Below are 15,127 nucleotides of genomic sequence, written 5' to 3' on the forward strand. Positions count from 1 at the left end.
CACCAAAAATAAAGAAAAATAAAGAAAAAGGAAGAAGAAAATATTTACCAAATCCAAAAATCTCCCACAAGCCAAGATCAGACAATGTCCTCATTGGCTCGAAGCTAGCCCAGCTGGCTACTCATCCTCATCCTGGTCCATCCGTTTGGACCCACCTGCTCCACCACTGGAACCTGCACCATATGCACCAAAGGAACTACCACCAAAATAGTCAGCATGAAAAGTCCCCCCCGGCGGTCCCCCAAAAGGAATGTCCTGGCCGTACCCATGGAATGAAGAATAGTCTGTGTAAATACCATGGGTAGTGGGATCCCTATCGTATCCCTGAGGTGGGGGCTGGAACCAGTCCGGGTAGACAGCATCGTCGGGAATGTTGCCCCAGCGAGCATAATCATCATAAATGGGGTAGAGTCCCCTACCCTGGTTCCTCTCTAGGTAGCCTAGCCTATGGTCGACAGAACCAATCATCTGTCTAAACTCGGTCTGGGTCTGCTCTATGCGACCTATGGCCTGACCAATACTCTGCAAGTCCCAAACTGGGTCAGAGTCACCATGAGGGACGGAATAGGACTGTCGGGGTGGTGAAGGTGGCTGTGGAATAGGCTGAACTACTGGCTGTGGCTGGGCATGTGCCTGCTGTGGATCCTCGCCCCTAGCATGGGCAACTAACAGGGCATAAGTGTAGGACTCTTACCCTGGGGGAAAGGCGGTCAGGTCAGGGTTGGGCAAAGGAAAAATGGGTAAGGGTTGTTCAGTCCCTGTCCTAATGCACCAATGGGTGACCTGGCTCCCGTCTACCCTCAACCACCCCAGCTCCTCAAGGTACCTAGAGGTAATGTAGGTGTCAGATCCCATGTTAGTCATGCGGTGGGGTCCACTCTCTACAAAGCCGACCTTCTTGATGGCTATCCTAGTGATCATGCCACCAAGACGGATGGGGGTAGTGGCCTGGTTGCTGGCCGTAGCGTGCCTACCTAGGTGGTGGATGATATACCGGGCTATGTTCAATTTCCCGTACCCAAACATATAATGGCCAATTACAGCTAATTCATTAGTCTGACTGTTGTGGGGTTCATACCTACCTAGGAAACAGACACCGGCAAATCTTTGCCACATTTTAGGGACGGGGTGGTGGATCGGTCTAGCACTAGCATGTTGTGCATTTACATTTGCAATTCCAGTCAAAGCCAAATACACATCTTCCATTTTAAAATCAGCATGCCATTGTCGATCCAAGTCATGTTCCAACTTAAATAATTTACAGAATTCCACAAAAGACAAAGTGATATTTCTATTATTAAGCCTAAAAATTAATTTCGGACCATTTTTATGATTTTGCACAATTAAAGAAGACAAGAATTCACAAGTTAATTCACGGTATGTAGAATAATGCGTATCGACAAATTTTCGCATACCAATATCATTCAAAAATCTCTTAACAAAGCCATAAATACCTAAAGCTTCTAAAGTGGGACGGTGTAACCACCGTGAGGGAATTACCTCGCGGCCGTATAGAACCTCCAGCTTTTCTTTTTGCTCCGGTGTCGCGATCTTGATCGTCGGCCATTGGGGAAGTTGTAGAGCCGGGTCGTATTGTTGAGATGACCCACTTGAACTGCCTCCGAGCAAGATTCTGGCCCGTTTTGCCGCCATTGGAGTAGTGGTCGAAATTTAATTTTTGTGGAAAATGTAAAATTTTGGTATAGAAATGTAGAGGATGAAGAGAGGAGAAGAAATATGTAAAAATTTTTGAATTTGGGTAAGAGATGGAGGAGAGATCTTAGAGAGAAGGTAGAGAATTATAAGGTTTTTAGAGAGAGAAAGTATGGAGGAGAATGAAGAAAGAAAGAAAGAAAGAAGAAAGAAGAAGAAAGAAGACGGTGGAAAAAAAACGCGCGCCCGGTCGGGCGATCTTTGCTGTTAATTTGTCTTCTCTCGCGCCCAGTCGGGCGATTTTGAAGTTCGTACACGTCAATTCTCGCGCCCGGTCGGGCGATCCTTTTTCCACTCGCGCCCGGTCGGGCGTTCCTTCGCCCGGCCGGGCGATCTTTAAACAAATTCTAAGCCAACTCTCGCGCCCGGTCGGGCCAAATAAATGTCCGTATACGTTAACTCTCGCGCCCGGTCGGGCGATCTTCCGCCCGGTCGGGCGATTTTGAACGATTTCTTACCCCAACTCTCGCGCCCGGTCGGGCGAAGCTTCGCCCGACTGGGCCCGAGAGCAAACTCGGACGCCTATTTTCTTCAAAATTTGGCTAACTCCTTTCCTCTACTCTGTACCAAAAACTCAATAAAACACTTTAAATTCCCTCCTCTCTCCTCTCATAAGTAAAAGAAGAGAAAAAAAAAATAAAAACAAGAAAAATACGGGTTGCCTCCCGTAAAGCGCTGGTTTATCTAGGTCCCGCACGACCTTCTTACCATAATATCCTCAAGGTGAACTGGAACTAGTCAGGTGTAGTAGTTCAACTGCACCAATTGTAGCCCCTTCGTGATATATCTTAAGCCTCTGAATATTTACCTTGAACTCATTACCATGCTCATCAAACAACTCTACAGAGCCGAACTTGTTGGCCCTTTTTACAGTGAAAGGACCCGACCACCTTGACTTCAACTTTCCTGGGAAAAGTTTAAACCTAGAGTTGAACAACAACACCTTTTCACCCTCTTTGAATTCTCTCGGAAGGATGATCTTGTCGTGCCATCTCTTAGTCTTCTCCTTGTAGACTCGCGCACTATCATAGGCTATCAACCTAAACTCATCAAGCTGGTTAAGTTGTAGAAGCCTCTTTTCTCCCGCTAGCTTAGCGTCCCAATTGAGCTCCTTAATAGCCCAATATGCCTTGTACTCTAATTCCACCGGAAGATGACATGCTTTACCATACACAAGTCTATAGGGAGTGGTACCTATAGGGGTCTTAAATGCGGTTCTATATGCCCAAAGGGTGTCATCCAACTTATCGCTCCAATCTTTCCTAGATTTTGCTACCACCTTCTCTAAGATGACCTTAATCTTACGATTAGACACTTCGACTTGGCCACTAGTTTGGGGATGGTAGGCTAACCCTGTCCTATGGTAAACACCATACTTCTTTAGGAGGGTATCTAACTTCCGCTCATGAAAGTGGGATCCTCCGTCACTGATTATGGATCTAGGCACTCCAAATCTAGGAAAAATAGTCTTCTTGAAAAGCCTATGGACCACCTTGGCATCATTGGTAGGAGTGGCAATGGCTTCTACCCACTTGGATACATAATCTACGGCGACTAGTATATAACGGTTCCCTCTAGAAGAAGGGAACGGTCCCATGTAATCAACACCCCAAACATCAAAAATTTCAACTTCCAAAATCCCAGTTTGAGGCATCTCATGCCGCCGCGAGATGTTGCCAGTCCTTTGGCAAAAGTCACAAGCCTGCACAAAAATGTTAGCATCCTTGAACATGATGGGCCAATAAAATCCTGACTCATTTATCTTGGCCACTGTTTTAGAGGGGCCATGATGTCCTCCATAAGGTGAAGTGTGGCAGCTAGTGAGAATACCATGTACCTCCCATTCGGGGACACACCTGCGAAATAATCCATCTGCACACTCACGAAACAAAAAAGGATCATCCCAAAAATAATGTTTAACATCATAAAGGAATTTCTTTTTTTGTTGGTAGGACAAGTCAAGAGGTAGAGAACCACCCACTAAATAATTTGCAAAATCGGCGTACCAGGGGTGTTGCTCTACTACTGCATACAGGTTGTCATCAGGGAATGAATCATCTATAGGGAGAAAATCCTTACCCTCATCATACCTGATTCGTGACAAGTGATCTGCCACTACGTTCTCTGCACCCTTTTTGTCCCTTATTTCAATGTTGAAATCCTGGAGCAAGAGAACCCACCGGAGTAGCCTAGGCTTTGATTCAGCTTTGGCTATCAAGTACTTTAGAGCTGCATGGTCAGTAAAAACAATAACTTTAGAACCAACTAGATATGATCTAAATTTTTCTAAAGCATAAATGACAGCTAAAAACTCCTTCTCCGTGGTGGCATAATTGACTTGAGCCTCATCCAAAGTTTTACTAGCATAGTAAATAGCATGTAAAACTTTGTCCTTCCTCTGTCCAAGCACGGCTCCTAGAGCAAAGTCGCTCGCATCACACATGATCTCGAAAGGAAGATTCCAATCGGGAGCACATATGATGGGTGCCGATATCAAAGCCTGCTTAATCCTGTCGAAAGACTCAAGACACTCGTCAGTAAAAACAAAAGGGGTATCCTTAAGCAAAAGCTGAGTCAGTGGTTTAGCAATTTTAGAAAAATCTTTGATAAAACGGCGATAAAACCCCGCATGACCTAAGAAACTCCTAACTCCCTTAACATTAACTGGGGGAGGTAATTGCTCAATCACTGAAATCTTAGCTTTGTCTACCTGTATGCCCTTATCAGAAACAATATGACCCAAGACTACTCCCTCTGTCACCATAAAGTGACATTTCTCCCAATTTAAGACCAAGTTGCATTCTTCACATCTTTTAAGGATTTTAGCTAAATTAATTAAACATGAATCAAATGAAGAACCATAGACACTAAAATCATCCATAAAGACTTCCATGATAGACTCTATGAAATCAGAAATATGCCCATCATGCACCGTTGAAAAGTAGCAGGTGCATTACATAAACCAAAAGGCATTCTACGATATCCAAAAGTGCCATAAGGGCATGTAAATGTAGTCTTTTCCTGATCTTCAGGGTGGATCGGAATTTGGAAAAATCCCGAATACCCATCCAAATAGCAAAAGAACTTATGGTTAGCTAACCTCTCAAGCATTTGATCAATAAAGGGGAGAGGGAAATGGTCCTTTTTAGTGGCGACATTTAATCTACGATAATCAATGCACATACGCCACCCTGTAACAGTTCTAGTGGGAATTAATTCATTTTTATCATTTTTAACAACAGTCATCCTACCCTTCTTAGGAACCACCTGTACAGGACTTACCCATTTAGAGTCAGAAATAGGATAGATAATACCTGCATCAAGTAATTTCATAACCTCTTTCTTGACTACCTCTTGCATATTGGGATTCAACCTCCTCTGGGGTTGAATGCAGGGTTTGTAGTTGTCCTCTAAGTGTATCCTGTGCATACAAAAGTCTGGGCTTATACCCTTAAGATCATCAATATTGTACCCTATTGCCCTTTTATGGGTTCTGAGAACCTCTAGAAGTTGGGAAGTTTGTGGGTCATCAAGTGCAGTACTAATGATCACAGGGTGCATTTCCCGCTCATCAAGAAAAACATATTTTAAATGAGAAGGGAGAGGTTTTAGTTCAGGTTTCTTTACCTCTGCAATTTTCGATTCCTGAACTAATTTTACTACCTTCTTATTCTCCTTGTCATCAAGTTCTTCTATGGCAAGAGCTTTCTCAATAATATCCACCTCCTTGCTCCAGACACTCGCATCACCTGCAGACAAATTACCACAAAGTATTTCTTCCAAGGGATCCCTTGCAAGAATCCGTGTCAAGCTATCATCAAAAATATCATCCATTATATCGATAGCATCGATCAAACAACAATTTTCCTCAAGCATAGGACCTTTTAAAACCTTCCCTAAATTAAAAGTAATATTATCATCACCAACAGATAGGGTTAGTTTACCATTTTTAACATCTATAATGGCTCCTGCAGTATGGAGAAAAGGCCTACCTAATATAATGGGTATTTGTGTATCCTCAGCCATGTCTAAAACCACAAAATCAACAGGGATGAAAAATTTACCAACTCTAACAGGGACGTCCTCTAAAATACCTAGGGGATATTTAACAGAACGGTCTGCCATTTGCAAAGTAATATTAGTAATTTTTAATTCACCCATATTCAATTTAGAACAAATAGACGATGGCATTACACTAACAGAAGCACCCAAATCACATAATGCTTTATCTATGAAGACATTACCAATATGACAAGGTATAGAAAACTACCAGGATCCTTTAATTTCGGGGGAGATTTATTTTGCAATAATGCACTACACTCCTCAGTAAAAGCTACAGTTTCTACTTCATTAAAGGCCCTCTTCCTAATCAAAATATCTTTCATAAATTTAGCATATGCAGGAACCTGTGTAATAAGTTCAGTAAAAGGAATTGTTACCTGCAAATTTTTAACAACCTCCAGAAACTTACCAAACTGCTTGTCCAACTTAGTCTTTAATTGGCGATTAGGGAATGGTAATTTGATAACTGGTGGTGCTTCCCTACTCTTCCCCTGGGGTGCATCCTTCCCTGAGGTTGTACCCTGCAATGAATCATCAAAAATATTAGTGTCAGGAATTTTACCCTGCAGCCCTACAGGGGAAATTGGTACAACGGAATCAGGATTAGCAATATTAATTAAATCAGGTTCATCCTCTTTGGACATTTGGGGCCCATCGTAGTGTGAACTACTCCTTAGGGTGATTGCATTAGCATGATCCGTAGGTTGGATTCCCTGTGCTGGTAGAGCTCCCTGCTGGCGAGATTGAAGGGTAGAGGACAATTGGGCTATTTGGGTGTCCATGACTTTATTATGGGCTATAATAGAGTCAATCTGTTGGTCTCTACTCTCCATATGTTTTTGCATACTGGTCAGCATTGCCCTAATTTCTGATAAGGCAGGGTCAGAAGATGTAGTAGGGGCTTGTGATGGGGGTTTCTAGTTAGCATGAGGGTGATAATATTTCTGCTGTGGAGGGGGTGCTTGTTGTGGGGGTGGAGGATTTTGAACATTGGTGCTACGGTAAGATAGGTAGGGATGGTTCCGGTAGCCAGGATTGTAGGCATTGGAGTATGGGTTATTTTGCTTGTAGGTTTGAAAAGCATTAACTTGCTCCATTGAACTCCTGCAATCTTGTTCATAATGACCTACACTTCCACAATTTTCACAGAAAGCATCATTAGCATTATTAGAAACAGCAGAAACATTAGCAACAGAATTAGGATTGTTAGTAGTAAGGTTATCTAGTTTCTGGCAAATAGAAGTAAGCTGGGCTTGCAATAGAGTTACTGAATCAACATGATGCTTGCCCTTGTTAGCATAGCCTCTAGCATTCCCATATTGGGAATTATGGATTGCCATATCTTCAATAACCTGACCTGCATCATCAACATTTAAATTCATAAATCTACCGCTAGCTGCGGAGTCTAAAATTGTCCTAGATGCATTTCCTAATCCATTGTAAAAAGCTTGAATTAGCTGCCAGTTTGCCAAATTGTGGTGGGGACACTCCCTCTGCAGATCCTTGAATCTTTCCCAGGCTTCATATAATGCTTCATCTGTCTCCTGGGCAAAATTCTGAATGGCACTTCTCAATAAAGCTGTTTTCTCTGCAGGGTAATATTTATTATAAAAATTTAGAGCAAGAGTCTCCCAGTTAGTAATACCAAGTGCAACTCTATTCAAACCATTAAACCATAATTTAGCTTTTCCACATAAAGAAAAGGGAAAAAGAATCTCCCTGATTTGGTCCTGCGTTACCCCATTCTGCCTAATAGTATTGCAATATTGACAGAAGTCTGCAATGTGAAGATTAGGATCTTCACCCTTAGCTCCACTGAACTACTTTCTTTCTATCATCGTTATGAACTGGGGCTTGATCTCGAACTGGACTCCCTCGAGATCAGGTGTAGGAGAAAGATGTGGAAAATCCGTCAGGGATGGTTGCGAATAATCGCTAAGCTTGCGAGGTGGAGGTGGTGTACCCATCTCTAGTTCTGAATCAGAAGAGTGCTCCGAATCACTAGAAGTAGGTAATGGATTTCAAGGAATATTATTACTCCCAGAACCTGCCAGGATCTGCCTATAAAAATTCTTCTGTCTATGAAACGAGCGTTCGATCTCAGGGTCGAATGGAATGTAACCTGATCTGGAACACCTAGGCATAAACAAAGAACTACAAAGACAGATATTAGAACTACCTCAAAGAACTAATGTCCTTTGAGGCAAAAAGGAAAATAGTCTAAACTACAAAAAAAAAAACAATTAGAAATAAAAATAAAACTGTTTCCCCGGCAACGGCGCCAAATTTTGACAGGCTAAAGTCGTATCACCTAATCAAAAGTAATTACCTAAGTCCTCTAACTAAAGTAGATAGGGAAGTAGGGTCGATCTCCACAGGGAAACAAGTCTTTTTACCTCTAATTAATTAATATAGTCTAAATTATTAAAGTAACCAATATTTGTTGTGATTATAAACTATACTACGAAGATTATGAGTAAAGAGAATAATTAAGGAAGAAAACAATAATAATAAAGCCTAGGGCATAGGTTCACTAATAAACAATATTCCAGAGTAAAACACAACAATCAATCATCAATGCATTAATTAATCAGATCATAAAGGGCTTTCGCTACGTATTACAATCACAAAATTAATTTACCGGTATTAAATCTCATCTCTCGAATCTCGACCTAACCATTTATAAATTAATCTGCCTATTGAAACTAAGCCTAAACATCAATTCTCATCTCTCGAATCTCAAATCAATATTGCTAAACTCATACAATTAAACCTGGCCAAATCTAATTGCATAGCATTTAAACAATAAATAGGAAATCAATTAAGCATTAATGATCAACAATCATAAAATTACCCTTACATATTATTTATTAGATCCCCAAAAACCCTAGAAGGAAAACTACTCAGACATAGTTAAAACTAAGCAAAACATAATAATTAAACAAGACATGAAGAGATTGAAAGAAGAAAATACTGAGATTAATTAAGAGAGAAATCGTACCAAGACGGCGAAATTACTATTGAGTTAAGGAACAAGAGAGAATAAAAGTCTAGAGAGAGAAAGTCTAAGTAGAGAGAAGAGGAATAAAAACTCGAGTAAGAGAGTAATAAAGAAGTTATCTAATCTTGCCTAATAAAATTACATTTATACTAAGCAAGAAGATCTCCGCTAAAACAAAAGCAAAACGGAAAACTAAACTCCTGAAATCAACACGCGCCCGGTCGGGTAGTGGCTCGCCCGACCGGGCCCGCCTTTTTCTCTTCAAATTGCCTTCTCGCGCCCGGTCGGGCGGTGGCTCGCCCGGCCGGGCGCGCCTTTTTTCACCAAACCTACGCCAAAGCTTTCTTCTCGCGCCCGGTCGGGCGGCATTACCTTTCTGCCGCGCCCGGTCGGGCGAAGGGCCGCCCGGTCGGGCGCGCCTTCGGGCGAAGCCTCTTTGCACCGGGCGAAACCACTTGGACTTCAATAAGGCCCCGATTCTTCGGGCCAATCAGGATTTCCTCTTCGGGTCTTGAATACTTGGTCCAATTGCCCCCGTATCACATAAACCGAGCCCTTAATCACCAGTTTGATTACTCTAACCTATCTTGGGCTACGAAAGACGGTCGTGTATCTCCAATGCTCGTAGTTGCTCCATAAAATCCTGGGAAAATGCTCCAACTATGCAATTCCTACAAAACTCAAGCAAAACTACGAAAACACTAGAAAACACCAATTAGTAATAAAAGTGGCTCAAAAGAACCAAAAACACTACTAATTATGACCAAGGGACGGGGGTAAATATATATATAAAATGAACACATCAGCATCCTATCGGATGACTCCAAGGTGGACATTGGCCGCTTGAGGGGTTGATCTGTAAAGATCACAACCGGATGTGCCAAGAAGTAAAGTTTCAACTTCTTGACTGCCATATAAAGAGCAAGGCCAAAATTTTCAACCATGGGGTACCGTAGTTCAGCATTCTGAGTACATGGCTAATGAAATAGACCGATAACTGAATGTCGTCTCTCTCAGCAAGGAAAACGACACTAAGGGCATGATATGAGACGGCTAAGTACATGTACAACGTAACCTTAGGCAAAGGACTAACAAGCCTTGGCAAAGAGTGCAAGTGTTCTTTCAATTTTTGAAAGGTCGCCTCAGCATCATCCCCCCATTCAAATCTAGTCCTCTTCCTGATTGCTTGGAAGAAGGAAAGACATTTGTGACCTGACCAGCTGAGGAATCTCCCCAATGCCGCCAGGCAACCGGTAAGTTTCTGAACTTCCTTGACAGTGCGGGGTGACTTCATGTCAATTACCGCATGTATCTTCTCGGGGTTAGCCTCTATCCCCCTTTGATCAATCAGGAATCCGAGAAACTTCCCAAACTCAACACCAAAGACGCATTTCTTGGGATTTAACATGACCTTATGCCGCCTGAGTATGGTGAAGGTTTCTCGAAGATAAGAAAGGTGATCCGTTTGTAGCTTGGATTTGACTATCATATCATCAATGTACGCCTTTACATTCCTCCCAATTTGATTAATGAAGCTGTAAATCATTCGTTGGAAAGTAGTAGGCGCATTTTTCAAGCCAAACGGCATCACAGTATAACATAATAACCCCTGATCGGTGACGAAGGTCGTCTTCTCTTGATCTTTTTTCCACCGAGGTATCTGATGGAAACCTGAATAGGCGTCCATAAAACTCATCAAGGCATGACTGGCTGTAGAGTCAACTAGACTGTCGATCTTTAGAAGCGGGTAACTATCCTTTGGACATGCCTTGTTCAAGTCAGTGTAGTCAATACACATGCGCCAGGAACCATTCGATTTCATTACAAGCACAACGTTTGCAACCCAATCAAGGAAGTTACATGGCCGAATGAACCCAGCGCCTAACAACTTTTTGACTTCGGCAGCTGCCGCCTGACTTCTTTCCTCGCCGTGATTTCTCTTCTTTTGCCGGATGGGCTTCTTTTTTGGATCCACAGCGAGTTTGTGGACAGCGAGATCCGGGCTGACGCCTGGCATCTCTTCCACTTCAAAGTCAAAGATGTCTATGAATTTTTTCAGCAGAAGGTGCAAGTCTACACCCAACTTAGCAAAGGCAGCCGTCCTCACCTTAACAGTACGCTCTGGACGGCTGTCATCCAGAGCGAGGTCAATGTGTTCGCTAGCCGGCTAGGGACGAAGCTCCTCTAGCCGCTCCCCGGTCAGTGATTGTTATTTCTTTTTTTTCTTCACCTCCACCAGCTCATCAACTTTTCTTTTCTTTCCGGCTGCTGGTGGGGCAGGGTTTGGATCCTTGACTTCATCAAGGTCTATTAGCTCCTGCCCTTGGCCGGCTGAGGCCATAGTGGGCTTGACGTCTGAGAGGTAACAGAACCGTCATCTCTTTCGTACTTCAGCAGCATGAGGGAAGGGATAATAACAACCTTTGATTCGTTCAAAGTTGGACAACCCAAAATGATGTTATAGGCGGTCAACTCTTAAACTACCAAGAACTTGACGACTAGGTGCCACCCTTCTACTTTGTCTCCCAGCCAGATAGGTAAGTCAATCCTGCCGACTGGGTACACCATTCCACCCCCAAAGCCAACTAAGGGATGGGTAACCGGGTGCATGTTGCTGGGCGTGTACTTGAGTTTTTTCAAGCACTTGTAGCTGATGATGTCCGAGGAGCTACCGGTGTCTATAAGGATTCGACCAACCAGCTGGTTGGCAACCTTACATTCAATGACAATCGGGTCGTCATGCAGACGGCGGACGCTGCCCCGGTCCTTCTAAATAAGTGGTGCAAGGACAATTGTCTCACGCAATGATCCGAGCTCCTTAAAACTAACGAAATAAAAGAGTATTTATACTAAACTAAAGAATCCTAAGTAAAAGAAAATTAAACGACGCTTGAAACTCCTCAGAAACACGCGCCCGGTCGGGCGAAGCACCGCCCGATCGGGCCCGCCTCTTCGTCAGGTCTTCAAATCTCGCGCCCGGTCGGGTGCCACTGACAGGCTAAAGTCGTATCACCTAGTCAAAAGTAATTACCTAAAACCACTAACTAAAATAGATAGGGAAGTAGGGTCGATCTCCACAAGGAAACAAGTCTTTTTATTCCTAATTAATTAATTATAATCTAAATTATTAAATAACCAAAATATTATTGTTTGAAGGAATTATACTACAAAGAATAAAATTAGGGAGAAATAAAAGTGGGGGAAAATCAATGAATAAAGGTCCTAGGGCATAGGTTCACCAATAAATAATACTCCAGGGTAAAACATATTAATCAATCATCAATGTAACAATTAATCAGATCATAAAGGGCTTTCGCTACGTATTACAATCACAGAGTTAATTTACCGGTATTAAATCTCATCTCTCGAATCTCGACTTAACCATTTATCAATTAACTTGCCTATTGAAACTAGACCTAAACATCAATTCTCATCTCTCGAATCTCGAATCAATATTGTCAAACTCATGCATAAAAGATCAGGCCTAATCTAGTCACAGAGCATTAAATTAATCAATAGGAAACTAATCTAGCATTAACGATTAACAACAATAAATTACCTTTTCATATTATTTATGGATCCCCATAAACCCTAGAAAGAAACTACTCAGACATAATTAAAATTAAACTAAATAAAGCAATTAAGTAAAGCATAATAGAATAAAGAGATTAAAGGAAGAGAGAGAAATAGTTACCAAAGTAAGGGAGGAAAGAGATAATCAAAGACAATTGTGTCACTCAATTAATCCAAGATCAAGAAAAGTAGAGAGAGAAAAGTTAGAGAGAGAGTAAGGAGAAAAGAAGTGGATCAAGGACAATTGTCTCACACAATGATCCAAGACTCCCCAAAACTAACATAACAAAAGAGTATTAATGCTAATCTACGAATCCTAAGATAAAACAAAATAAAAACGACGTATTAAGCTTCTCCAGAAACACGCGCCCGGCCGGGCGAAGGGCCGCCCGGTCGGGCGCGCCTTTTCTCACCAATCCTCGCCAAAGCTTCTCTTCTCGCGCCCGGTCGGGCGAAGCACCGCCCGATCGGGCCCAACTTTTCGTCAGGTCTTCAAATCTCGCGCCCGGTCGGGCGCCACACCGCCCGGTCGGGCGCGAGATCGGGCGACGTTATTTTTCTGCCCCGCCCGGTCGGGCGCGCCTTCGGGCGAGACCACTTCGGCCGGGCGAAGCCACTTGGGCACTCCTTGGACTTCAATTTGGCCCCGATCATTCGGCACAATCCGGATTTCCTCTTTGGGACTTGACTACTTGGTCCAATTGCCTCGATGTAATGGTCGTGCTTCTCCAATGCTCGTAGTTGATCCATAAAATCACGGGAAAATGCTCCAAATGCGCAATTCCCTACAAAACTCAACCAAAACTACGAAAACACTAGAAAACACCAATTAGTAATAAAAGTGGCTCGTAGGAGCCAAAAACACTACCAATTACGACCAAGGGACGAGGGTAAATATATATATAAAATGAACACATCAAACTCCCCCAAGCCAAACCTTTGCTTGTCCCTAAGCAAAGAGCTCATCAATGATCAGTAAAACATGCCTCACCCCAATATAAAAATCAAGCACTAACGATTCATGGCAAATCTAATGAACATGCTTCAATATCTATCAATCTCATTCATCCAATCTCTCTTCCTCCCCAACAATTGTCAAGTAGAGCAAACCACAAGAGCATATATAATTCAAGACTAGTTCTCACACACTCAACTCTCATTTATGTGGCGAGTAAAAGATGTACTCGATCGCTCTCCATCCCAACCCCTTTATGTGAACAATGCCCTCCCAACTCACAACACTCGTGCGTTTAAGAAAACATGCACTCAACCTAATAGTCGACTCGGAATATGTCAAGTCATAACTTGCATTGATAAACAACACTTTCACATTCACACAACTCTATGCATAAGGTCGGAAGGTCTATAAAGCTTGTAATGTAAGGCTAGGGTAAAGGGTAGGAAATATTTGGGAATATGTGAGAGAAAAACTATGCATTAAGGGAGCCAAATCCTAAATAAACCCATGATCAAAAATAAATGATGATCATACATCTCCAACAACATAACTAACTCCAACAAGAATCCACCAAATACAACTCCAAACAATATGAACAATCCCATCACTCACAATTTCACTCATAAAAATATGACAATGTAGAACTTGAGTGAATAAACAAACTTTGAACTCATTCTTTTTTTTTTCAAACTTGATACTTTTTTCTTTGAACTTTTCTTGGGCAAATTTCATATAGATAATTTGAACATATAACAATTTTTTTCTTTTTGCTCTTTCTTTTCTTTTTATTCCACATTGGAAATTTCAACTCTGAAACACAAATTCTTATTTTTTCCAATCACAAAAATCAAAGAACAAATTACTCTTCTTATACCTCCACATTGTGCAAATAATGTGCACATTACAACTCCCTCACCTCACTAACTATAGCTCCCCCAAGCCAAGCTTGGGACTAGTAACCAATGGGGCTAAAAAGGCTTGTAATGTGGCTAAATACAATAAAAGGTCACAAGCAACAACATGGGTAGCAAGAAGGGAACAAATGTATCTAAATAAATCTGAAGGCTACCTAAAAGAATGAACGCCTTCGTCCTCCTCATGTGCATAATAGGTGAGTCATGAAACACTACTCATAGTTGCAAACCAATACTCAAATTCATTGACATACCAGGAACTAATCACACATTCCTAACCAAATCAACTAGTCAAGCACTATATTCACAAGTAGTTGGACAAAATTGACGCAAGTTTAGGAATCCAAGCAATTAAACTTCAAATCATGATCAACAAATCCACAATGCTCAAAATCAAAAACCAAGAATCAAAACAAATTTTCTCAAGTATGGGGCACAGGGAAGCATGATTTATAATTCATTGGAACGTATTTTTGAATTTTTTTAATTTTTCCATTTTTTTGTATTTTTCATATAGGGAAAGCAGTAAAACTATACTAAGCATACCAATAAAAATAAAAAGAAAGAAATCATACCTCAATCCAAACCAAAAACTCCCCCAAGCCAAAATCAGACAATGTCCTCATTGACTCAAGACTGAAGCCCGCGCGGCTAGACGTCACCTGGTTTAAAGAAAGAGACAAGGCAAAGAGAGAAAAGAGAAAAAGGAAAAAGCAAAATAAAGCGATAAAAAAAAGGGTATGGCGCGCCCGGTCGGGCGACCATCAAGGACGAATACGACTAACCTCGCGCCCGGTCGGGCGGATCTTTGCCCGGTCGGGCGATTTTGTGCCCTTGATAAATTTCCCTCTCGCGCCCGGTCGGGCGAAATTCGTCGTATACAGACTTCTTCACGCGCCCGATCGG

General features: G+C 42.0%; 1 non-coding gene across 1 annotated transcript; it reads left to right on the plus strand.

Annotated features, from left to right (window-relative positions):
* Positions 1-7,245: 7,245 nt before the first annotated feature.
* LOC145590440 (small nucleolar RNA R71) lies at positions 7,246-7,352 on the plus strand. Its single transcript, XR_014102039.1, has one exon. It is a non-coding gene; the product is annotated as a small nucleolar RNA R71 (small nucleolar RNA).
* The last annotated feature ends 7,775 nt before the right edge of the window (positions 7,353-15,127 follow it).

Source organism: Chenopodium album, chromosome 17, assembly GCF_948465745.1.
Source record: "Chenopodium album chromosome 17, dcCheAlbu1.1, whole genome shotgun sequence".
Lineage (NCBI taxonomy): Eukaryota > Viridiplantae > Streptophyta > Magnoliopsida > Caryophyllales > Amaranthaceae > Chenopodium > Chenopodium album.